General features: G+C 49.6%; 1 protein-coding gene across 1 annotated transcript in view; it reads left to right on the top strand.

The window, feature by feature from the left end:
* Pepd (peptidase D) overlaps window positions 1-24,547 on the top strand; it is a 126,183-nt gene that overhangs the window by 74,656 nt on the left and 26,980 nt on the right. The window lies entirely within an intron of this gene.

Below are 24,547 nucleotides of genomic sequence, written 5' to 3' on the forward strand. Positions count from 1 at the left end.
ATTTGTAAGGGGGCTGGGAGGCATAGTTGCTGTGCACCCCAAGGGCTGATTGTGCCCGTGAGATGCCTTCAGGCCGTGGGAGCCCTGGATGGCCACATCTTTCCCTCCTTGGAGAGGCACCTGGTGTGAACAGCCTGTGCCGAGCCTTCAGCACTCCAGGTCCTGTCCAGGTCCTGCCGGGGAGTAAAACCACACTTGGACCAGCCTGGCTGAGTGCAGATCCCTCTCTGAGTCAAAAGCATTCCACTGGCTCCTGATGTTTCTGTGTAGCCATGGGGACTGACCACTCCTCAGCCCCACAGTTGCCATGAGTTGTTCCTGAGGTGTCACACTTCTCCAAGGAGGGCCACCAACATGGGAAGGCATTTTCTAAGACAATTACCCCTGCTAGGGTACTCTACCGGCCACAGATAGAACCCTGCTGTCCCTTCTCTATCACCCAGGAGCTGCTCCAATCCTGGACCTGTCTAGCTGGACAGTGCAAGAACTGGACATCAGGAAAACCTAGGACATAAAAGCCCTTGGCACTAAGGGCAAGGGAAACCTTTTGGTCTGCCTCTTCCCTTGATGTCATACAAGCTCTATTTTAGCAACCATTTGTGGGACCCAGGACAAGAAGTAGCCTCTTTTAGTCTGGGCTGGGCAGGATTGCTGAATGGACATTGTGGGTCCTGAGAGAGGTGGGGTACAGTATTCTTCAGGGCTCAGAAAACAAGTGTGTGTCTTCACTCAGTGCTCAGCACCATGAGCCTTTCTCTGCCTGGTTCCTGGATGCTTCCCCACCTCAAGGGTTGATATCATCCTCGGGGACTGGTGCTTGGCAGAAGGTCAGACAGCAGGACTGAGAGGGTTATTACCAGCTATTCAGAGAATCACCCATTGCTTTAGTTCACTGTGTCTCATTCATGAGTCAGTGCACCACACTAGTATTCTTTTAAAAAAAAAAAAAAAAAATCCCTTTCCTTGGCTCTGCTGTGACTTGGCTATGGACTACCTGTGTATCAGACCCCATGCGTTACCAGGAATTTGCCTCCTCCATCAGTGAGATTACATGACCAGAATACGAGCAAACAGACCCCAGACCACAGGTCCAAAGCATTTTCGGAAATCATTGTCTGAGTCATTTCTGACACCGCCACCTGCCTGAAGATTCCCCACCCCCACCCCCAGGTCACCGCCTGCTTACCTGTAGTGGGCAATTTGGTTGGATTTATTCTGATGGGCTCCTTGTACTTAGCTGTTGAGAAGATATTTGTCATTTTGCTATAAAACATCAAACACATCATGACCTAAACGATTATGACAGCAGAGGCTTCAACTACAGTCTAGAATTTTAGCATTATTTATGATGCTTAGAGGTCTGGTGCCTACAGTGTCTCCTTAATCCTGTCTAAATCCGGAACACTGTCTCCCGGGCCTGGCCCTGTGTCTCCCAGGGCTGTTAATAACAGCTCCTCCAGGCGCCCTATTTGTGGATGGAAAATCCATCTGAGGCTTTTGCATCTCACGTGGCTGTTAAAAATTGACGTTTCTTTATTGATGTAACTGGTTCCTGCCAAATACTTGGGGACAAATAAAAGTGCCTGGACTCAGAGACAAGCAGAGAACCATTTGTCCGTAGACTTGCCGGCCAATTGATATTGGCAGTTAAACAAGCATCGTTTAAAAGAATCTTGAAAAGAAGAAGTTGACTGTTGTGAGACAGGATCAGAGTGCTATGACGAAACCAGGTGACACCGCCTTTCCAAGGATGGGAGCCCAGGTGGCCGGGAGATGCATCTCTTCTCCGGACTCCTGGCTGCGATCGGGAGGGGCTGGCTTTGCTTGGCCCCTGCTTCCCTTGTGTGTCTCTTCTTGTGGCCTCTGGATTTCCCACTTGCTCTTCTTTCTGCCGAAGATGCCGGAGTCTTCCCACAAGCCCCATCGGGTGGCCGTGTCCCCCAGCACTGGCTTCTGCCTTAGCACGCTCCACATCCTCAGTCACTCAGGGAGGGGACTGCCACTGCACGGGCTGCCCTGCTCATCCTGCCATCACAGCTGAGCACTGGCACACAGTAGGTGTGCAATAGTGTTGACCTGATGGACGGTTTCAGGGAGCCCCCAGGGCGCCCACAGAGTGGGGGGTGTGGGTGTCCCAACCCCACTCCATCCAGGGAGCACTGGTCAGGTCCTTCTTTTTTCTTCACATCCTTCTCTCCTTTTCCTTGCTCCTCTTGGCCAAAGCAGCACCCCAAAACCAAGGTGGGGGGCTTCTGTAATTTAGATATAGTTTGTCCCCCTCAAAACTCATGTTGAGGCCATATTGAGAGGTATTGGGACCTTTAAGAGGGATTAACGCTTTTCTCCAGGGAATGAGTCAGGATTGGTTACTTCTAGGGGGGGTTGCTATAAAGCACACCTGCTGCCTCCCCTCACCCACTGCTGCACACACCTACTTGCCACTCTCTCACGCGCTCCTGCCATGATGCCACCCACCATGTTATGACACAGCCTGAGGCCATCACCAGATGCAGCTGGCATACTTTTAGACTTGCAGAACTGTGAGCTAAATAAACTCTATAAATTTTCTGGTCTCAGGTGTTTAGCTATAGCAACACAGCACAGACTAAAAGAAGGACGGGGAAGTCAGAGGTAGCCTTGGGCTGGTTAAACTCTGGCCCATCCTCACCTACCTGAGCCCACACCTGCCTTTTGTCCCCCTTACTGCTTCCTGTAGGCAACCTTTCTCTTCCAAGCCCTCTCCACCTTCCTGTGGCATTTGCAGAGTGAGTGTTCAGTGCTGGGTATCAGGAAGTGGGGGATCTGCCGAGAGGGACACCCGTGCCAACCAGCCTTAGACTAGCGTAAGCATCCTGTGTGGCTTGTGCCAGTGACCCAGCTGGGAACACCAAGGGAACGTGGTTGGAGATGCACTGGGTGTGAGCGGCCTGGGGCAGCTCTCTGCCTGCAGCCCTTGGAGATTCTGACCCTTGGAGATTCTGCCCTTGTGAGTGAGAAATGAGGGTCCTACAAATAAGAGTTGAATTCACACAGCCTGATGTGACAGCAACCACAGTAGCACTGCCATTCTCATTGCATAAGTGGGGCAACCGAGACCAGAGAGGCATGCTGCAGGATCCAGGGTAAGCTGTGCTCAGAACCGAGCAAGGAAGTCAGTTCTGGGGTGGCCCTCATACCCCAGCCAGGCCTGAACCTCATTGTTTTTCATTCTGTGCTCTGGCCAGGGTGAGGTTTGCCCATAACTTCCTCCCTTGTCTATAAACCGCCCCCCCCCACCCCGACCTCCTGACCACCTGTCCTTTCTGAGGGGCCCTGGCGGAAGTGACAAGGGAGGCAACCTGCTAAGTCACTCACCCTGGGGCCTCTACTTGGCTTCTAGATTCTGTTTTCCATCATGCTAATTACATTTATTATTCATAAACTGCTAAAACCGGCTTCTTGGGCCTCAGTGTTCCAAGCCCCCAGGCTGTCACAGCTGAGGCTCCTCTGTGTCGGGCTGGCCAAGGGTCCCCTGTGGTTTTGAGTCTGGATCAGACGCTGGCACAGCCAAGGGGCCTTGGAGTTTGGAAATGAAAACAAAGGATTCCCCAGTGTGGTGGCTTTCCGGCAGCCTGGGGTGGCTGCTGCTTTTTTCTCTTCTGCCTGGAAATGCCGGCTGGACGAGGGAGGGTCACCTCAGCCACCTCACTTGGTCTCTTCCTATCCGCTGTTTGCTTTTGATCTTCCTGAGTCCTTGGGCCTGGACCTGTGCCCTGGGGCTCCATCACTGTGGAGGCTGATGTCTACTTCCTTTCCTTCTCTCTAGGCTGTCCTTAGATATTTTAGACTGTCCAGTAGTTGAAGATCCCCAGTGCACCTTCTTTATCCTTGGCTCTGTAAGCAGGGGGAACCCAGTCCTGTGGAACCCAGCCATGCAAAGGCTGGACCTCGTGTGTGACTTGTTCAGCTTCCTGCTGTTCCACCTGGATCATTTCTGGCCCTGTTCCCAAGGTTCAGGGACCACTCAGTGGGCTCAACCTTTCCCAGCCACTTATGGACACGCCTTGCTGGCATCCATCCCTAACCCCCATCCATGGTCAAGTTCCATTTCTATGAAGAGTCCATCTGTAGGAAAATCTCGGATGTTCCCACCCCTGAGACCAAGGGAAGGCCAAATGCACTGTCATCCATTTGGTAGGAGGCACATGGCAGGCAGCCCTCACCCCTGAGGAGCCACTCTGACTCCTTACACTTAGGCTCCAGCCTCCAGGTTCATACAGTGGTAGTGTGAAGATTTCCTCCCTGTCATGAGAAAAGCAGAAAACAAAGATGCAGTAATGATTGCTGGAAAATGACAGGTAGCATCAAGCAAAGCCAAGCATCCCCTACTGACGCCCCTGCAGTCCCACTAAGCATGAAGCAGATGATGTGCTCTGTCTGTGGTCCAGGAGAGGTTGGAAGCCGGGGGAAACCCAGGCCTGTGGATGGTGGGCAGAGAGACCACGGTAGGTTCAAACTGTGAGTACCACCAGGCAGACTGATTGAGCAGATTGTCGTGACACACAAGAATATTGCTGGATGAGTCTCACAATAACAGTGTAGACAATGCAGAATCAAGAAATCCGTAAGAATTTACACATTTTAAAATGTGTCATCCCGGGGCTGGAGTTGTGTCTCAGTGGCAGAGCACTGGCCTTGCATGTGTGAGGCAACAGGTTCAATTCTCAGCACTGCATATAAATAAATGAATAAATAAGGTCCATTAACATCTAAAAGAATATTTTAAAAAAAGAGTGTCATCCTATTTATATATGAAGTTTTCAAACAGGAAAAAATGCTGATAAATGAGGAGTAGGGAGAGTGGACAGTGATGGAGCCCACTAAGAGACTAGAAGTCTTCCGGGTCTTGATCTGGGGGTATGTTGGTGAACCCCTGAGGTGTGTGCACTTTATGGGGTAAATGTTATATACCTCAAGAAATAGATTCAGGGCTGGGGGTGTGGTTCAGTGGTAGAGTGCTCACCTAGCATATGTGAGGCACTGGGTTCAATCCTCAGCAGCACATAAAAAAATAAAATAAAGGTAGTATGTCCATCTACAACTAAAAAAAAAAATTAAAAAAAAAGAAATAGATTCAAAGAAAAACTTCAAAGAAGAGCTACTACACTGAAAGTCTAGGCAGGAAGACGGCAGCATCTCTTATCCTGAGTGGTTCTCATAACTCCCAAATTTACCGGCTGACACCATGAAATGACCATTTGTGCGCTTTCTGAATTACTCCATTGCTGATGACAGAAAGAAAATGTAAAGTTAAATGCAATTTGGGGAAGTACCGCCTGGACTGTCTGTTAAGGCCAAGGCCTGAATATTGAGTCTATTAGAAGCAATTATAAAAGGGACAGTGCTTCTTAATGTTTCTCATTTGACAAGAAGGTTTTTAAATATGGGGCATTAGTTAATAAAAAATCCCCAGAAGCCCATTGTAATATATTACCTAATTCCTAACAGTTCAGAGCCACTGGAATAGGTAAAAAGGGGATGTAAAATTAATATATAGTTATTATTAAAATTGCCTTATAAATTAGTTAAGGCCCCTGGAGGCACAAAGTAGGCATCGTGATTCTAAGAGCGTCTCAAGGGCTTAGCTGTGCCCTGTGTGTTTGTGGAGCAGGAATGCCCCCTTCGCGGGGTGGGCCAAGCTCGGCTCTGTGGTCGGGGATGAAACACCTGCTCACACTGCAAGAGACAGGAGCCAGCGGAGCAGGCGGGCTCCAGACACTTCATAAAGAACCCTCTTCCTGAGTTAGTGAAGTTTGGGGGGTGGCTGGTGCTTTGAGGCCTTACTGGGCATATTCTGTGCTGGAGGCAAGAAAGACCAGATAGACAGCCCTGTCCACGTGGGTTAGGAGCAACATGAAAACATTTGTGTAGTTCCTGAGGTCCTGGGGACCAGCCAGCTTGTCCCAGGCCTGACAGGGTAGAAACGATTGCTCTGTGGTGTTTTCACCCAAGAACACCCAGCTGCAAGCAGGATGGGAGGGAAGGCCAGAGTGCAGGCGGGCAGGCGGGCAGGTTACTGTGGGCCAGCCACATCTGCAGGCTGCTTGAGCTGAGGGTGCTTCTGAGCAATATGTGTATGTGACTCAGGCTGTGTCACGGCCATCATCTCCAGGCTGTGCGTGCTGGGAGCCCAGGAGTCTGGCCTTCCCACCTTTGCTATGCAACTGTGCATTTAATTGGGGGATTTAGAAGCTGTGACTGGAAATCCATTCAGATCTGAGCTGTCTGCTGAATCTTAGTTTTCTGTCCAAGCAGGATTTGGCCAGAGTGATATTTTACCCATTCTAGGTGATTTGCCTGTACCTGCTGTATCTGTTCATTGTGGCAGGCTAGTTTCCTGGGAATGGCACAATCCTCCCAGAAATAGAAGCTTCCTGCTGCCCCCCAGGGAGATAGCTATCTGGGGTCTTCCTGGTGGCAGCACCAGAGGCCCATTTGCCCTTTCATTTGGCCCTGCAGAGCTTTAGTTCTACCCCATCCTGTCTGTGGCTCCCTCCACTGCAGTGGAAGCTGGGGCTGCCGCTGCTGTTTCCCTAGGAGCGGGGAGCTCATTTGGCTTAGGTGAGTGGCCTTCAAGATATAGCATGAATGCAGAGGGCAGCCAGAGAAAGCAGGTAAGGCTGTTGTCCAACCAGTCTCTCACCTCTCCAGCTCACATTGTGATAGGGATACCTTCTTGTGCAGACTGAAGTTTTGCCAAAGAATCGGATTCCAGAGAGGGAAGATACGTGAGCTTTCAAAGCAGAGCTGAGCAGAAATTCTTGTGACTTGAATTCTCCAAAGCACATACCGAAGAGTCTGACCTATAGCCTGGCATGTGATGCATGCTTGTGATCCTGTCAACTCGGGAGGCTAAGGTAGGAGGATCACAGGTTCGAGGCCAGCCTCAACAACTTAGCAAGGCCCTGAGCAACTTAGTGAGACTGTCTCAAAATAAAAAACAAAAAGGGCTAGTGATGTGGCTCAGTGGTAAAGCACTTCTGAGTTCAACCCCCCCTCAAAAAAAATCTTGCCTGTAGAGTTCATTTCTGTGCCTACTGGTGTAATATAGAGAAGGTCCAAGAACTCTAGGTAGAGGAAGGGGTGGAGCCTCACTGTCTTCCAAGAGTATGTCTTTCCTTGAGGTTTCTTCCTGGCCTCATTCATTAAGGGGCACCTATGACCCCTAAGCTCGTGACAACCCCTTTGGGTTAAATCTTCCAGTTCTGATCCTGAGCCCAGGAAGCAGAAGAGTAGTGGCACTTAGAGTCTGAACACCCGTCTCCAGGCAGAAATGTTACCAGATGGGTGTAAAGAGGGGCAGGTAGGAAGGTCTCTGAGGGTTGTGTCCTTCCTGGGAAGGATCTGTGCCCTGGTGGCAAAACACAGAGGTGCAAGGCAGACAGTTTAAGAAACTATCAAGAGCAGGGATTTCAAATGTCTTGGGCAGAACATGGAGGGGGAAAGTGCTGTCCTGTTTTACATTCCCCTCTCTTGGGGACATTCCCCATGTGACTCCCAGGACTGCACTTCAGTCCTGGCCTCTAGGAGGTCCCAAGGCATTCAGACTTTGGATGATCTCAACCCCCTACCCCCACTCCAGGGAAGCTCCCGATGAGGAGTCAGCAAGAATTGAGTTTGGGTCATTGTTGGGGGTTTTTTGTTTGTTTTTGTTTTTGTCTGTGGTATTCAGGATTGAACCCAGGGATGCTCCACCACTGAGCTACATCCCTGTCCCTTCTTATTTTGAGACAGGGTCTTGCTAAGTTGCCTAGTCTGGTTTCCAGCTTGCAATCCTCCTGCCTCAGCCTCCCGAGTCAGTGGCATTACAGGCATGCACCACCATGCCTGGCTTGATTTGGCTATTTTTTAATTTGTCCACAACAGTGGTGTAGAAAACAGATCTAGTTGTGGTTCCCTCCAGCCAGGCAGAAGGATTTTCAAGGCACTCCCGGTGGGCAGCAGATGGTGTGCACTCGCGACCCCTTGTGGCAGCTTCGCAGAGTTGTTCGGGATCTCAGAGTGCTTAGGAGTGTGGGCTGTGTCCCCTGGCAGCTAGTGAGGCAAGTCTGGGTCCAGGGGAGCTGTTTGGTCTTTGGCAGGTAGCTTTCATTTCTTTCAAAAAACATTTTTAAATGAAAATGGCTTTAATCTGATACGAAAATAATACCTATGCCAGTAGGATACTCAGTACAGAATATTATAAACAAGATATGGGGGACAGGGTGGCGTGGGGGAAGAAGTCAATGGTGCAGAGGCTCACTCACCCCTGTTGCTTTAGCCAATAGGCTCCGGATCTCTCTAGGGTACAGACAGACAGACTTTGATGTGCTGAATCACACTGGGTGGGGTTTGTTCCTCATTTGTGCAGTGGAAACCTCTTCCGTCAGTGAACTGGGACACACTGTGGGGCTCCAACCATAATCCACCCCCACAGTCCTTAACTGGACAGCCAGATGGTTCTTGGCTTCTCTGTATGACGCTATGATGATCAGCCTTATCTGGCCATCCCTGAATGGATATTTAACTGATCATCTCTTTTGAACAAATTCCTGCAAATGGAATTGCTGGAGGAAATGTTGAAGCACAAAGCCAATCTGCCTTCTTAAAAAAGTTGTTCTCCCTTCTCAACTGCGACTGGCGTGGATGTACTCCATACTTCCTGGGGATTTTCTCACTTAATCCTTGGAGGGGCACATAGCATCCTTTCCACCTTTGTAGGATAGGCCACAAAGGTTTCACAGACCCCACAGCAGACAGATGGGCCTTGGAGGAGCCAGGTGGTCTCTCTCTCTCAAAACCACACTCTCAGAGCCATCATGCTGGACAGCCAATGAGTGTTCATGTGCCCACGGGACCTCAAGGTTAGCTATGTTGTTTCTGAGATTATTCCAGTCTGATAAGGACAAAGTACTATCCCATCTTTATGGGTGCTTCTATGATTACTGGGAAGGTTAAACTTTTGCCAGCATTCCTTGGGCATTTGTCATTGTGGCCTGTCTCTTCTTTGCCCCATTTGCTGTGGGAACATTTGTGCTTGACTTACTAATCTACAAGAACACTCTGTAATAGGACTCACGTTATTATTCTATATGTTGAAAATAGTTTTCCCATAGAGATATACAGAAATTTTAAATATAAGTAGTCAAATTGGTTCTTTCCTACATAGTTTATATCTTTGCATAATTATCATTTCTGTTGACTCAATAGATTTCAACTATTTACATGTGTTTTCCTCTGTCTATAATTTTATTTATTATTTTTTAAAACCTTTCTGCATAATTATGAAATACTTCAAACATTGGTACATATAGTATCATAACATATCCATGCATCTACATGCTTGACTTTTCTTTATATTTACCTCTCCATCTAAAATGCATTTAAGGTAAGTGTGGAAGCAAGAATCCTGATTTTTCTGCTCCCCCAACCCTGCAGAATGTCTGGCCAGCCCATTGCCTTTGGAATAATGTCTTTGCCTCATTGATTTAAAATTCTACTTTTTCCATATTCTAGATTTCCACGTGTATTTAGTCAGCATAGGGTAGCATTTGTTGCTGTAACAACAAAAACCCAATTCTTGGTTGTTTAGTTAAAAAAAAAAAAAAGCCTTATTTCTTGGAAATGTTGCAGTTTGAGGCTGGCACGTGGCACTACTGGGGAGCAGTGACTCAGGGCTGCTTCCATTGCCTGATTTCCCCCTCTTAGAATGGAGAGAAACATAGAAAACTCATACCTACTCGTAAAAGCCAAGGTCTATAAACAGCACATGTCACTTCCCTTCATATTCCTTTTAGCGGGAAGACAGTCACATGTTCACAACCTAAAGCCAGGAGGCCGAGAAGTGTGCCCAGAAAGAGGAAATAGAGTGGGGAGCTTATAGCCACATCTCCACTGAGGCTACTCTTGGACAGGTGGAGTTCAGGGGGTGTGTATGAGTGTGAACTTTCTCTTTTAATCATTATTCAAGTTGGGTCTTTCTGTCATCGGTTACCCTTTCCTCTCATACTTACTGAGGACCTACTGTGTGCCCATCACCATGCTCATCCTTGAGTACCAGACGACTTGGGCCTGTTGCCAGGAGTTCCTTCAAGACTGGTTGGGAAAGGAGGCAGCACTGTTTGGGGCCACGTGCCTGACTGAAAGCTCTGCGGGACAGGAGTGAGGGCAGAGCCATCTATGAAGAGCAGGAGGTGGTGATAGGAAGGAAAGCCACCTGAGAGAACCCAGGGAGGTTCCTAGGGTGGGAGGCCAGGCCCGGCGTGTGGATGCAGGTCGTGATGATGGTGCCTTCCTCCTGACTCCTGAAGCCCCTCAGGAAGACTGCTAGTGCTGAGAATACACCAAGACCCCTCCAGCCACCACCTCCTGGGTCAACAGTTGGGCCAGGAGGGGATCTGGTTAAAGCCAGCAGATGGATGAGGGACACGGTAGCTGTGGAAAGAGAAGACCTGATGGGGTGCTGGCAACGGCTGGGCTTGGGGTGGGGGCTGGGTACATTCCAGAAGGGAGAGCTCAGGGCACACTAGATGCATACATGGATGCCTAGTGCCCAGCACAGCTGATGAGAAAGCATGCTTCCCTAGGTTGACTCCTTCTTCCTTGTCCTCTGACCCGCTTTGGTAGTCTGTGAATTTTCTGACTTTTGGTGGGAGATGATGGGTCATCCTGGTGAGGTGTGGCAGAGAGTATGCAGGCCAGGGTGGAGAGGCGCAGGATTCCTACCTCATGGCTAGACAGGAGGGCGTTCCCAAGCCTTATCACACAACTGTTCCTCCTGCCTTGCAGAGGGAGGCTTATAGGGGCCCAAGGGTGAGTCCCAATGAGTGGACATTGAGTAGACCTCTGACAAGTGCCCTCGTTGCCATGCAGACCAGGAGATGGGATTTTTCACGAGGGAGAAATCCTGTAGTTGGTCTGCTGGCTTTGTGTTGAGGAGGGCTAATACCATAAAAAGAAAAGGGTCTTTAACTTTGCATCAATTAGGTAAAGAATGATCAAAATATAATTAAAAGCATGAATTCTTCTAATTATTGTCCTTGTATAATATGTATTTAGTAACAAGACATCTGCAAAGGCTTCCTTTTGAATACATCCAGAAACGAGAGGGTAGAGTTTTAATTAAAAATGGATTATTTCAAAAACAGTTTAATCATCCTGTCATCAAAGGACTTAGATCTTATTAATTAGCTATTGATAAGTAGGTTTAAGTTGCCCAAATTTAAATTCATGGGGATTGTTGTTGGCATCCCCTTGAGGAGTACTTTTCAGACACCCCACCCCCTACCCCCCGGCCATGTGTGGGATGTCAGCAGGAGAGAGATTCAGGGTCCGTGGTCTGAAATCACTTCTTTCATCCTCTGTGGACCCCGAGTGGACATCCTGCTGCAGATGGGGACAGATGGGGAACACTGGTAGCCGTCTCCCCTGCCCCACCTCTGTGCTCTGGAATGAGAAGGTCCTGAGACCCCAGAAGATGATGTCTGCTCCCTGAGCATGTCCTTCCTTCTTATTGGCCCTCCTGACAGGTCACTGAGGGAGCACAGTTGCAGAACGTGCTGGAATATGCTAGCCAGGCAAACTCCTGGGTCCACCTGGCCCTGGCGATAACACCTTCTCTTCAGGGCTGATCTTTCTTTAGGGAAAGCATGAGCACAACCCCCATTTATCATCTTAAGTGGATAAAGACTTTCAAAGTGATAAATAGTATTCATGTTGTTCCTTCAGCCAAGTGTGGCTAAACTAATGCTCAGAGTTGTGAACAGGGATGGGAAGGCTCATTAGAAGAGGGGCCCTTGACAGTTCACGCCTTATAGCTGACAAGCCGCTTCGAAGTGCAGCCACAAGCAGGATAGAGAGGATTCTTCCCACCAAGGACCCCAGAGGCTGGCCCTGCCAGAGTGGATCTTGCCTCCCTCCCCTGGGGGTTGGACTCTGTCGTGGGCTTTGTGGTTCGTGCATGCTTAGAAGAACCTTCTCAAAGAGGAAACAAATCTCTTTCCTAGGTACCTGGGTCTCACCCTCCTGGCCAAGTAGCCATGGTTCTTGCTTCTTGCAGGTGACCAGGAGTCCAGGCTGCCAGGAACATACCTCGTCCTGGGTCCCTCCAACCTGGAGGTGACCCACCTGCCTGCTGCACACTGACCACTGGGTTGCTACTTGGTCCCAGGTGGCCAGACCCTTGTGCTCAGAGCCCTGTGCTTGCACCACCTCCTGGGTTAGTGTCTGCAGGCCTCCCTGCGATAGCGCCTGCCACTTCTCTTGCCCCTTCACTTCCTTCAGTGGAGGGCAGCTGGTAGGGAAGCAGGGGACAGGGACCCAGAAGACAGATCAAAGTGTGCTGAGGCTCAGAGCTGGGGCTCAGCATGGGGAGGGCAAGACTGTACTTCAGAAAGGCATTAATCTAAAATGGTTTTTTCCTGGGATAGTTATTTCTGAAATGACACATTTGTGAAATATTTTAAGATTGGAAAGCTGAGAAAGGAATTCGATATTTAGAAACAGCGTATCACTGGAACCTTTTTAAATGAAATAAACATCCTAGATGGATTCAAAAAGCAAAGCATTTTCTTTCCCTAAAAGGGTAATTTGGGGCTTCTGTCCTGCCTGTTCTAGGTGGGATGCGGGGCCCTTGTCTCCTGCAGGGTCAGTATTTAGAGAACATCTGTTTGGCAAAAGACAGGTTTCCTTTGTTTTGTTTGTTTGTGGTGCTGGGGATTGAACCTAGGTTTCATTTCTTCTACTCAAAGATAGCACGTGGAGCCTCCAAAGACCTCCCACCCCTAGGCAGAGTGCAGAACGACCTGGCACAAAGGGTGCTTTGTAACGGGGCCTTCATCTTGAAGCCTCCAGGAGAGTCGGTGCCCTGACCAGGCTTCATCTAATGGCCCAGCCTCAGGATTAGCGTTAAATAAAGCCGGTGGAAGCGTTGCCAAGTGAGACTCCTGCCAGCATTCTGGACTGCAGGGACACGCCTGTGCTAAGCCTGCACTGTCAGCCAAGCAGAGCATCCTCAAGGGGCTTGGTACCTTCCTATCCGAGGCCCTTAGCTGCCAGGTTTACAGGACCCGGCATTGTTCCCTCACACACCTCAGCACCTGAGGTTCTAAGGGGTCTATTTGCTCATTTTTCTGTGGGTCCTGATGTTCCCAGGCTGAGCCAGGGAACAGAGAGGCCCGGTCACAGGGAAGAACTTGGGTTCTATTTGAGGTCTTCCTGCTAACTGCTGAATGGGAACTTGGGGAGGTTCCAGACCAAAGTTCTCCCATCCAGAGCTAGAAACCAGGCTTTTCCTCCAGCAATCTTTAGAACAGAATTTTTTTTTATCATCAGCCATTCATACAGCACTTTCACGATTTCAGCCAAATTCAGAGCCCAACTTTGCTATTACCTGCTTACTGGTTTTCTTTAAATTGATTCCTTTTTCTCCCCACTTTAAATATGCTTCAGAAGAAAGCTTTTTATCTCTGCCATAAGTGAAACTCTTCAGTATAATTTGCCAGTTTAAATGGAAGGTAGCACTTTAAAATAAATAAAAAATAAGATAACTCTGTTGATCCACATGATGTCATCTCATGGGCTCTTATCATGCTTCGGGAAATACTGGCTAAAAAAAAAAAAAATCCCCTTCCTTCCTCCCTGACTCTCCACAAACCTCCCCATGTTCCTAGCATCCCTCGTGGGGTCGTGGAGCGGGCACAGCCATCTCTTAGAGATAAAATGGCCTCTGCATTGGATTAAACTAGGATTATATTCTTCTACTATGGAGAGCCTTTCGTACCCTGGACATGTGGTCTGAGCCCCCCTGGATGATTCATCTGGTGGTCTGATCCAGCTTAAAAGGGGAAGATTGTGTTTCAGGCTAAGAAGGATGTTATTGCTGAAGTCAGCATGACTAGTGTAAGGTGGGGTCAGAGGTAAGCAGACTTTCACCCCAGAATCAGAGAACTCTCAGCAGATTTACTTGTATTTGCATACCTCTTCCAGGACTTTCCAAAGCTGGGGCACTCTCTCTCTTGCTCAGTCCCCAACTGGGTCTGGACTCACTGGCCTAGAACTTCCCACTTGAGCCATGTGCTGTGAATTTTTTCTGTGTGTTGTCTCTCTCCTGGGAACCCTCCTGTGTACCTGTCTCAGATAGACACCCTACCTTTCCTTTCTGAGAATCAGCAAAGCAAGTACCGAAGAGGGTCAGAATGTAAAAAGAGTAGAACTCGTCCTGAAAGCCCCGGTGAGGGCAGGGGACAGTCCCTGCACAAGCGCAGACTGCAGGTGGAGGCCCTAACGGTCCCACATATAAAGAATTAATCTTTCAACAAGATGGCACTGCAGGCCAGCGTGCTGGCGACAGTTAGTGAAAGAAGATGAAATGGAGCTCTGCCTCTTGACCTCCATTACAGTCAGTTCAAGACTGATTGATAAAGTAAGTGTGAAAACCATCCACAAAAGATGTCAGGGTTTATTTAATCCTGGGGATGGGAAAGGGCTTCTTAAATATTATGCCAAAGGAAGAAGCCATAAAGAACAAACTTTAACACATCGGACCAATAAAAATGTAAATTATCTGTCCAGAAATGCCATAAAGACAATTAAAGAGCAAAGGGGAAAACTTGTTATACAGATGATAGTCAAAACCACTGCCCAGTATCCTTCAAATATAAATACCTTAAGGATCAATAAGAAAAAGATGAACATTCACATTTTTCAAAAAGAAACAAGCCATTCAGAAAGGAAGAAAAATATGAGGAATAAGCACATAAGCACGTTCAAACTTGCCAGTCCATCAATGAAACTTGGAGATACTTGGTATTTGCCTACAAGATTCCCAGTCTTCTGGGCAGACAGGCGCTGAGGTGCCCTGCTCAGGACCCTGAAAATCCTGATGAGTGTCCAGGGGTCCATTTTGCAGAACTTTCCCTGAGACTGAGAAATATGCATGTGCTCAAAATTCCTTCTAGGAATTTTTGTCTAAGAATAGTGAAAAGGCATATGGCCATGAGCGTCCATCATAACAGAGGTGGAAGTAACCTAGATATCTGACAGTGGGAAGCTGGTTAAGTAAATTATAGCCGTGGTACTCCCAGCTGTACATTCAAAATTAGTTATTCAATTACTCAATAAAAACATACTGAAAACCTCCTGTGTGCCAAGCTCTAATCTGAGCTCTGGAGGATACTACAGTGAACAAAACAGATAAAACCCCAGACTAGAGTCAGCAAGAAAGGATGGATGGATTAGTGTAGGGTAGATAAATGGATAAGTAGATTGATAGATGATAGAGATGGGTGGGTGGATGGATGGATGGATGTGTGGGTCAAAGGAAAAACAAAATACTCTTTATTCAGGGACTCAAGACAGGCCTTTCTGAGAAAGAATCGTTGAAGGAGAGACTTGAAGGAGGAGAGAGAAAGCAAACTGATTTCTGGGTGGATCTTCCAAGGGGAGAGAATGGGTCTTATCCAAGGCCCTGAGGCAAGAGCTTGTCTGGAAGGTCAGGCATGGTGAGGAGGTGGACTATCACAAGACCAGATGAGATGGAGAGTAAGAAACAGGCAGGCTGCTGATGGGAAGCCAGGATGGGTGTGAGCAGCGTGGTCCTGGGTTCCTGCTTTAATTGTAGAAGGATCCTTTTGCTGAACATGTTCTTTAGGGGACAGGGGCTGATGCTGGGAGGCCGGCCAAATCACTATCACCATTGACCAGGCAAGAGAAGCCAGGGACCTGCACCAGGGAGGGAGCAGTGGCAGCAGGGAAAAGTCATCCCATTCTAGATATTGTGACAGCATTAAAAATACAATAGTATAGACAGTTGCCTCCTGACAAGGCTCACACTCTTGCTTTAGCAATAACCTCAGTGGACAGCCTGCCCTCATCCAGGACTGGGTGGAGCTGTTGGTCCTTGCAAATCCGTCACAGCTCAGCTTGGGCCCCATTTATAGGTGTGAAGTGGAAGAAGGATGGTAAATGAAGGGGTGACTACTCAGAAAGTCTCGTGAGCTGTCTCCACTGCAGCGGGACCCACACCCAATCCTGCGACCTGCCATTTGCTCAGCAGAGATGCGCACACACCGGCCCCCAGAAGATCAGGCAAGAACTTCCACAGCAGCATTGTTGTAATAGCTATGGTGTGGAAACAGCCTGCTGTTCACTGATAGAATAATAGAAAAATACACGGGACTTTACTCACTCAGTGGACACAACCCAATAACTAGAACAAGGGAATGACCAGCCCCCACCACTTGCATGGGTCTCATGCCCGATGCTGACGCAGAAGACACCAGACATAAAAAGAACATATTGCCGGATCCCATTTACAGAAAGTTCCAAAACAGACAAAACTAATCTATGGTATTAGAAGTCACCCATGGAGAAGAAGGACCAATGGGGACAGGTAGGGTGTACACGGGTATGCTCAGTTTGTGCCAATTCATTGAACTGTGTTCTTACTATTTGAATCCTTTCCTGAGCATATATCATATTTAAGTTAAAAAGGTGACTTTAAAAAAAGTTTAGAGCTAATTATCTTTAAAAAATCTGTGTTTATGTTAAAAAAAAATGCCTGGAAGGATGTTCAAGAAAATATTTGATAGAGGTTATCACTGGGTGATAAGATTAAGCGTAATTTTTTTCATGTGTATTTCTAAGGATCCTTGTGTAAGAATTTCTTAGATCTCTTCCATATACATATTTACATAACTTATTAGGAGTCTACCATGACCAGGGCTCTGACAACTAAGGGGATCAATTTTTTTCCAATAACTGATACTGCGTAAGTCAGAAACTCAGTGTAATCAAGCATGTCAAGAATAAAGGGGAAGATTTGTTAATTGAATGTCATGTTATGTCCTCAGTTATGCTTAATACAAGATAGGCAATTTAGAATTCCCAATTATCCAATTAAAATGCTAATTATCTTGTACCTTGATAAGGCCTCTCTAGAAGAGAGGGCGAGCTGACGTTCTCTGTTGCTTCACGTCTCCCTGTCTTTTTCTGTGACTGCTGCAGTCTTTGATGCTGCCCTTACCTCCAGTGCATGGGTCCTTCCCTTGCAGGACCCCTCATCCCAGGGGCCTCTCCTGGAGCCTCAGCTGCTGCTTTCCAGCAGCCCACCCATGGCTCTGGGCTTGGCTGGGTGGAGTCATTTGTCCTTGCAGACCTGTTTCAGCTCAGCCTAGGACCCATGCACAGCTTAGGGTAGGTCAGGGCCCTGGAAGGTGTTTGCCACAGTTATCATCCACCACAGGACTTAACAGAGCACCTAGCCTTTCCCTGCTTGATTTCCTTCAGTCCTCAAATTTAGGCCCAATGAAGGTGCTATTTTAGCCCCCACCTACTAACAGAACCAAAGCTTGAGAGGCGTCTGTGTGGAGACCATAAGGTTTGCAGTGTGTGATGGCTGAGGCCTATAATACCAGCTGCTTGGGAGGCTGAGGCAGGAGGATCATAAATTTGAGGCCAGCCTGGACAACTTAATAAGCAAGACCCTATCCCAAGATAAAATAAAAGGAGTTGGGGATCTAACTTAGTGATAGAGCACTTGCCTAGCACTCTTATACCAAGGGAGACCCTGGGTTCAACTCCCAATTGCCCAAAAAAGAAAAATAAAAAACCCTGAATGGACTCTTAAGCTCAAACCCAGATTCAGTGACCTCTCTGAGCATCATTTCTCTGTTCTGTGGTTTCCTCATCTGTGAAGTAGAACAAATGCTCCTTCCACAAAGGATTGTGCCAAGTGCTTTAGCTGGCTGTCTGCTCTTTCTCACTGGAGTGGCTGCATGACCTCCCCCAGGTCCCAGCCTGAGTAGGCAGCAGAGCCTGGATTGGAGTCTGCAGGAGTCCCAGGTTCCACGCACCCTTGCTCCTCAAGTGCAGTCCCTGAGGTTGCAGGCACTGCTAGAGGGGCCCAGCAGGAGCTGAGGAGTTGGGCAAATGGCCTGGGCAGGTGGCCGGGCCCAAGGAGTCTGTTTTCATCAGGTTGGCGGGCTCACATACTCTGAGACTGGGCTGGCTAGGCCTTTGGGAGGTGTTTCCCTGGCCAGGCGGTCTCAATCCAAGAGCCAAGACTGGTGTGGGGGGGCTCTGGGAGGGAATGAGGAGGCTCGGGAGCACTGGGCAACAAAGAAACCCGCAGAAGGCGGAGGCATCACCGCAGCCGTTCCAGATTGCCCGTGCCCTTCTTGATGGTACCACTTTGGTACAGGTTGTATTGTGAAGCTGCCTCGCCCTCCGGTACACTGGTTTTCTTAATAATGCACTGCTGGTTTTAGTCCAATGCTTTAATAAGCCAGGCCCTTCCTGGTGATGTACCATGTGAATGCCACTTGCTCGTTTAAACACAAATATAGTCTGGGCAGTGGCTCATCCCTAACCTTCTCTATGTCTGTCCTTACCTAGGGCTTGGGAAAGGGGAGGACAAAGGAAGTACCCTGATTCACCTGTCCCAGTGCCTGCCCTTCACAAGGCCCACAGAAAATCCATTCTAACAGAACTGGCCCCTCCTTAAGGTATTTAGGCAGATCTGTGAACCAGTGGCTGGACCCACCCAGCGACTACAGGGTGGGTAGGGGCCCTGTTGCCAGGAGCCTTCTGATGACCCATCGTTCATCCCAGAAGAAAGGAGCCTAGCAGCTTCCACCCTTCCCCTGAGAGTTCAAGGATGATTTGGTACGTGCTTACAGTTCCATGTGAGAGAAGTTTCCTGCCGCCTACTCCACTGATGCATGTGAGTTTGGCTCTGAGTCTCACCCTGGGAAAGAAGGAGAGGCGCCTGTTGGCCTGGGATGACTGTCAGGGCTCCTCTCTGCAGAACTGCCTTTCTCTCACTCTGAAAGAGAATTTCCTTTAGTAAGTGGATAGATCTTCAAAAGGTGTATTGCAATTGTGGTCATGTAGACCTGGAAAATGTCATTGTCACTAATTAAAATAAATGTGAATTACAAGTCACTTAGTACCGAGACGGTTGTACCTGACACTGGGAATAGGGACTTTGCACTTCCTTCCCCTCCCACTTTTTATACACTCAAGACCCCCATCAATCCTTGAGGAGGCAAGACTCCTATATCAGTTTTCCCTGAGGGCAGAGGCAGCCATAAAGGGACAGCAGGCCAAGATGCCACTTGTTAAGCAGGAAGCCCACGTGTGTGTGTAAGTCCCAGGGCTGGTGCAAGGACATACCTTTGCATTCTGTCAGGCCGGTACCCTGGAGATGCTGCTTGTGCTTGTCCTGCACGAGGCCTGTGGACTCCTGGGAGGACTTGGCTGTGCTGGACCATGCTGGAATGGACGCCCAGGCCATGGGTCTACACAGGTTCTGTTTGGTTTTCAAGGAGTAGCCAAAGAGTGCTGAGATGCCGGTGACTTTCTGGCCACCTGCGGTTGGGATCCCTCTTCTGTAGACTCCCTATGAGGCCTCTGAACAATGACAACGATATCTGCACAAAGTGCTCATCGTGTACCGAGCAGCGTTCTACATATTCCATATGAATTAAGACATTTAATTGGCACAGCAACTGTGCACGGGAGGTGGTATTACCAACCCCTTCTTACGCTGAGGAAACTGAGGCTTGGAAGAAGTCGTACAGCCAACAAGTGACTGAGCTGGGGTTTGGTTTCTGAGTCAGTGTCGGGCAGAGCCCCGAGATTCTGGGTGTGTGGAGCCAAGGACGAGGGAGTTGGGTGGGGAACTCCTCAGCTCCCATCCTCTGGCCTCTACTCACCTGTAAAAGCCTCTGTCCAGATTACCACCCTCCTAAGTGTCTGCAGGGCACGTGGGCTCCACCACCCCTACCCAGCTTCCCTGCCATACGCCTGTTTCTGTCTCCCTTTACCTCTTGGGGACTGAGAAATGATGTGGCCAAAGCCGCCCCTCCTTACCCTACCCCCACTGACCTCCTTGGCCCCAGCTACCGATGCTCACAGCCTGTGCTAATAGCTCGATAGGCACTTGCTTCCTAGGGCAGCCATTTTGCTGTTATCTGGGGCAACTAATGTGTTTTAAGGGACTGTGGCTTATCTTCTTGTTAGTTGATAAAACCTCTGAGGGCACGAGCTGGGCTTTGTGCCCAGGAACTATCCACCAGAGGGATTTATGGATCCCTGGGGGGAAGCCCAGCAAGGCTTTCCCTGGAGACATGGTTTCTGCAGATGTGGGCCTGAGTATTTGCTGTTCTTGTCCCATTAGTCATCTCCAGGCACTGACAAATGGTCCTGCCCCCCTCTGTCACTGCAGTAACTCCATCTACCTCGTTATTCACGGTGCCAATTCTCCCAGGTTACTTAAGGGTTCTCATTTATGCTCAGATACAAAGCATCTTCTACCCGAGTCTTGCCTGAGAGAAATTTATAGACAATGATGTTGGTGGAACGGGCACACAGGGAAGAGCTTCGGGGGCGCAGAGCAGTGGGGATGTCTGGTTAGCTAGGACACGGGCAGATATCCCCCCTGCCTATCAGGAAGTCCCCCTGCTGCTGGGGAAGGCTGTGTTGGCCCAGGAACCTGGTCTGGGTTCCCCCTAAGCCCTTCTTCCAGGTGAGCAGGAGGGAGCAGGGGTGGCTGGGCTCAGCCTAGTGTTTGTGCTGCATGTGCGAATTGCAGATTGATAGAAAGAGCAGGTGGAGGTGGTCATGGGGGATGGCAGTGCTCCTGCCTGACTTGCTGTCTGCTGTCCTCTAACAGACCATTCAATTTTAGCAGTTTTGTTCTGATTCCTCATAAAATCTACCTGTGTTTTTTATGCTGTCCTCTTAGGGCTTAATTATTTTATATGCATGGAAAGTCTCCACCAGATATGCTGTTATTCAAAGTCCTTAGGAGATCTTGGCCTGCTGTTTGTTGTATCTGAAAATACTGCATGGTGTGTGGGGGGAGGGTATGCAGGTATGTAGGTGTGGCATGTCTGTGTAGTGTGTGTGTATGTGGTATGTGTGGCCACCTGCACTTTGTGCACGATATCATTGTCATTGTTCAGAGGCCTCAAAAGGAGTCTATAAAGGGCTGTCCTGCTTGGTTTGTGTTGGCTCCTGCAGGGAGCTCCTAGTACCACAGCCAGGGACCAAGTGTTTTGTTAATTTCTAGCTTGGGGGATTCCAAACTATGCACATGCAAACTGGAAACCCGTGGTGCACAGACTGGTGCTTATGAATCCTGAGATGCTTGGTGTTCATCTAGAGCCCAGCAGGCTTCTTTGGTTGCTGGTAAATTTTTTCCAAGTTTCCCTTTTCTTTGTGGGTTCATGTTATGAGGTGTCCCCCAAATCTCTTGTGTCTTTACAGGAATATTCAGAGATGAAATGATTGGGCTGTGAGAGCTGCAACCTAATCAGTCCATCCTACTTTGAATGGACTGGGCGGTAGCTATAGGCAGATGGGGTGTGGCTGCAAGAGGTGGGTCACTGGGGGTGTGCCCTGGAAGGGTGGGCTTCCCCGTGGCTTCTCCCCACCTTCACTTCCTGCTTCCTGATCCTGCCATGAGGGAGCAGCCCTCCACTGACCCCTTTGCCATGATGTGCTGCCTCACCTTGGGCCCAGATTAATGGAGCCAGCCATCTGTGGACATAGACCTCTGATAGTGTGAGCCCCAAATGAACTTTTCCTCCTCTAACTTGTTCTCACTGGGTATTTTGGTCATGGCAACACAAAAGCCAACTAAAATAGTGCATCACTATAGCAGTCCCTGCTTTGTCACCCCAGGTCCATTCCTTTCATCAGAACTGACTTTCTGGCCTCTCCTTCCTTCCTCCATTATGAGCTCTGCTCTGCTATTGCATTTTATGGCGCCCTTCCGAGTGTTAGAGGTGAGAGTGTTTCTTGTTGCTCCTCTGCCATCATTAAAATGCAGCCGTGGACCTGGACCAGTCAGTAGTTACCCCTCTAGCTGAGTCAGCTAGACGCCCGCTTGTCTGTCTCACAGTTGGCTGTATTTTCTGTGAAGATATAAAGGGGACTTTATCAGGTGTCCTCTGGCCATTGTAGCATATGAGCCATCAGTGGGAAGTTGGGTCAGTCCGTTCTTGCTCCAAGTCACTCCAGCTCCACTAGCTGAGCTCAGACCGAGCTGCACAGAGCCTCCAGGTCAGGCCTGTGGCCCCAGTTTGGAGCATCTGGTCTCCAGTCTTCATCTTGAAATTATTAGAAGTGTGTCCCACTTTTCCCCATGGTCCCCGGCACCACCACACCAGCCCCAGAACTCAAGTATCTTTATGCATCGACAGCCCAAGCCCAGAATCTGCAGGAAATGGAGCTGGCCCTATTTTGTCCACCTGATACCACTGTCAGAGCTCCAGTATGTCCTCAAGTCCTGTCAGAAAAGATCACTGAAAACAAAATTATGTGCTGAAGTCCAGTGTGAGAACGTTGGAGTCCTTGGGTCGGAGTGAATGTCAGCATGTGGCCTCTCTCTTCTCCTTTGGCTCTTCCTGGCAGGTGTGTGGAACTGTCAGTGTTCCTGCAACAGCAACTAGTGTTGGGCTGCAGTTACAGGTGAAAACTGGGTCAGCCTTCCCTCAGTTAGACGCCTCTGACAGTCGCACCTCATACTCGAAGTCGCTTTTTTTCTTCAACACAAGCCGGGGGATACAGGAAGGTCATTTCTGCCAAGGGGATGATGCAGCAGGAAGGCTTGCTGCAGGCGAGGGCACCAAACCCACCCCAGTCTCCTTTCTCAAGGGCCACCCTTGTTCATCTGCACATGCCGATGGCACAGCCAGCCCTCTGCCTGTCCTTTCTGAAGCCAGCCAGTCCGAGTACAGACTGTGGTCATCTGCAGAGGCCCACACTGTCTCCATTACCTTAAGCATGGTGGCTAGGTGTCCCCTTGAGGTGTCCTTCTGCTGGGGCAGGGCCATGCCTCCCAAAACTAAGGGAGCACTGTCTTCTTGCATCATCTCAGTGGGAGCCAATTTTGAAACTATCTGTAGAGGCTTCATGCAGGAAGACTGGCCGTGTGGGGCACTGGCCCTGCCTTAGTAGGAGTGGGCCTGGGCTGTGGCCTCCATCAGTGCTATGAACCTGGGTCTTACTGTCCCCCTGGCCTTCTGGAACTGAGGTAGAGGCTACATTGCCGGTCGTCCAAGTGCTCCTACCACAAGGAGGGGAGCAGCTGAGGAGAGGAGCGCGTGGTTTTGCTCACCTCCCTGGCAGCTCCTGGAGTCTGTGTTGTGGAATATTTCACTTGCAGCTACCCAATTATCCTGTAAGGTTTGTAAGGCAAGTCTGCAAGCCGATTGAATCTAGCAGAACCATTTCTGCATAACAACTACTTAATACCCAATCATAACAATTATACATAATTTGTGTTTACAGTGCTTGAAAGATTAAACTCCTCCACACAGGCATTCTCTAAACAGACTTAGAACATGCAGGGCAGACAGGGCCGCCAGTTGGCATGCCCACAGTTGGTCTTTGGTGCTCTGCAGATGGCTGCTGTGGAGGCGGGTAGGCAGGGTGGGGGTTGCTTGGGCCTGCTTCTCAGCCAAGGCCATCTGAGAGCTGGGCGGAGCTGGGGTCCTGCATGGAAGCTGTATTACCCAGGCCTGGGTAGGGTGAGGGCAGCTCCCTGCACTTGCGATCTCGCCAGCTGGGTTCTGCAGAGACCAGGCACCTGGGGTGTGAGGAAGACTAGGGCAGAACCTCAGGAGCCACTTAGTCCCTGAGAGCCCAGTTTCATGCCAGGAGGAGGCCTCAGGGCATGTGGTGGGGGAGGAGGAGGACCAGGGCCACTCCAGAATTCTGGACAGTGTCACCTCCCTAGAGTTCAGGACTTGGATGTGGCTAGTCTGGTTGGTCCATCAGCCCCCTGGAGCCATCTCCAAGATCTGCCATGGGGACCCAGCAGGAGGAGATGGCTTGCTGCTACTGTAGACACACACCTGGTACCGCTGGGCTTTGCCAAGATCCAGCCATCCTCTGCCTGGGTTATCATCTCTTAGACTTGCAGGGCTGCTGGTGTCTGGCTCTCCTGGACGCCTCCCTGACACTCAATAGGCTCAACCTGGGGCTGAGGTGTGCCTGCCTTTGCCTGCAGACCTTGCTGCTGGGCCCACCTGCTTAGGGAGGATTGTGTCCAGGGACCTCAGCTGGTTTACTGCTTTCCCAGGTAGGGAGGAGCAGGGCCTGCCCTGTAGACCTGCCATTCCCTGCTTCCCTGAGACTGCCCTGCCTGCTCCCTCTCCATGCAGCCTGCCACTCATCCCTCCATCTAGCACAGCCCTGGGCTTGGAAGGGCTTGTGTTCCTCTCCAGCCTTGCATCCTGTCTTTCCCGGCAAGACGAGGGGTCTGACTTGCAGGAAGGCCCTTCCTCCAGCCCTGCAGAAGCATGTGGCCCCTGCCCCAGCCTGCTCCAGTGATCTCTCTGTCTTCCTAATGAGCCTGGGAGGCAGGGCAGCCCTGGGGCAGCGAGGCTGGCAGGCTCCCGCAGCTCAGAACCCCCAGGTTCTTCCCTAAGCTCCACCCAGACACGCTGGGGAGCTCAGGCTTCTCGGGGGCCCCAGCAGAAGGCAGCCTGGGCTGAGGACTCGAAGGTGGGGATGGGCG

This window comes from Callospermophilus lateralis, chromosome 18 (assembly GCF_048772815.1).
Source record: "Callospermophilus lateralis isolate mCalLat2 chromosome 18, mCalLat2.hap1, whole genome shotgun sequence".
NCBI classification, from domain to species: Eukaryota; Metazoa; Chordata; class Mammalia; order Rodentia; family Sciuridae; genus Callospermophilus; species Callospermophilus lateralis.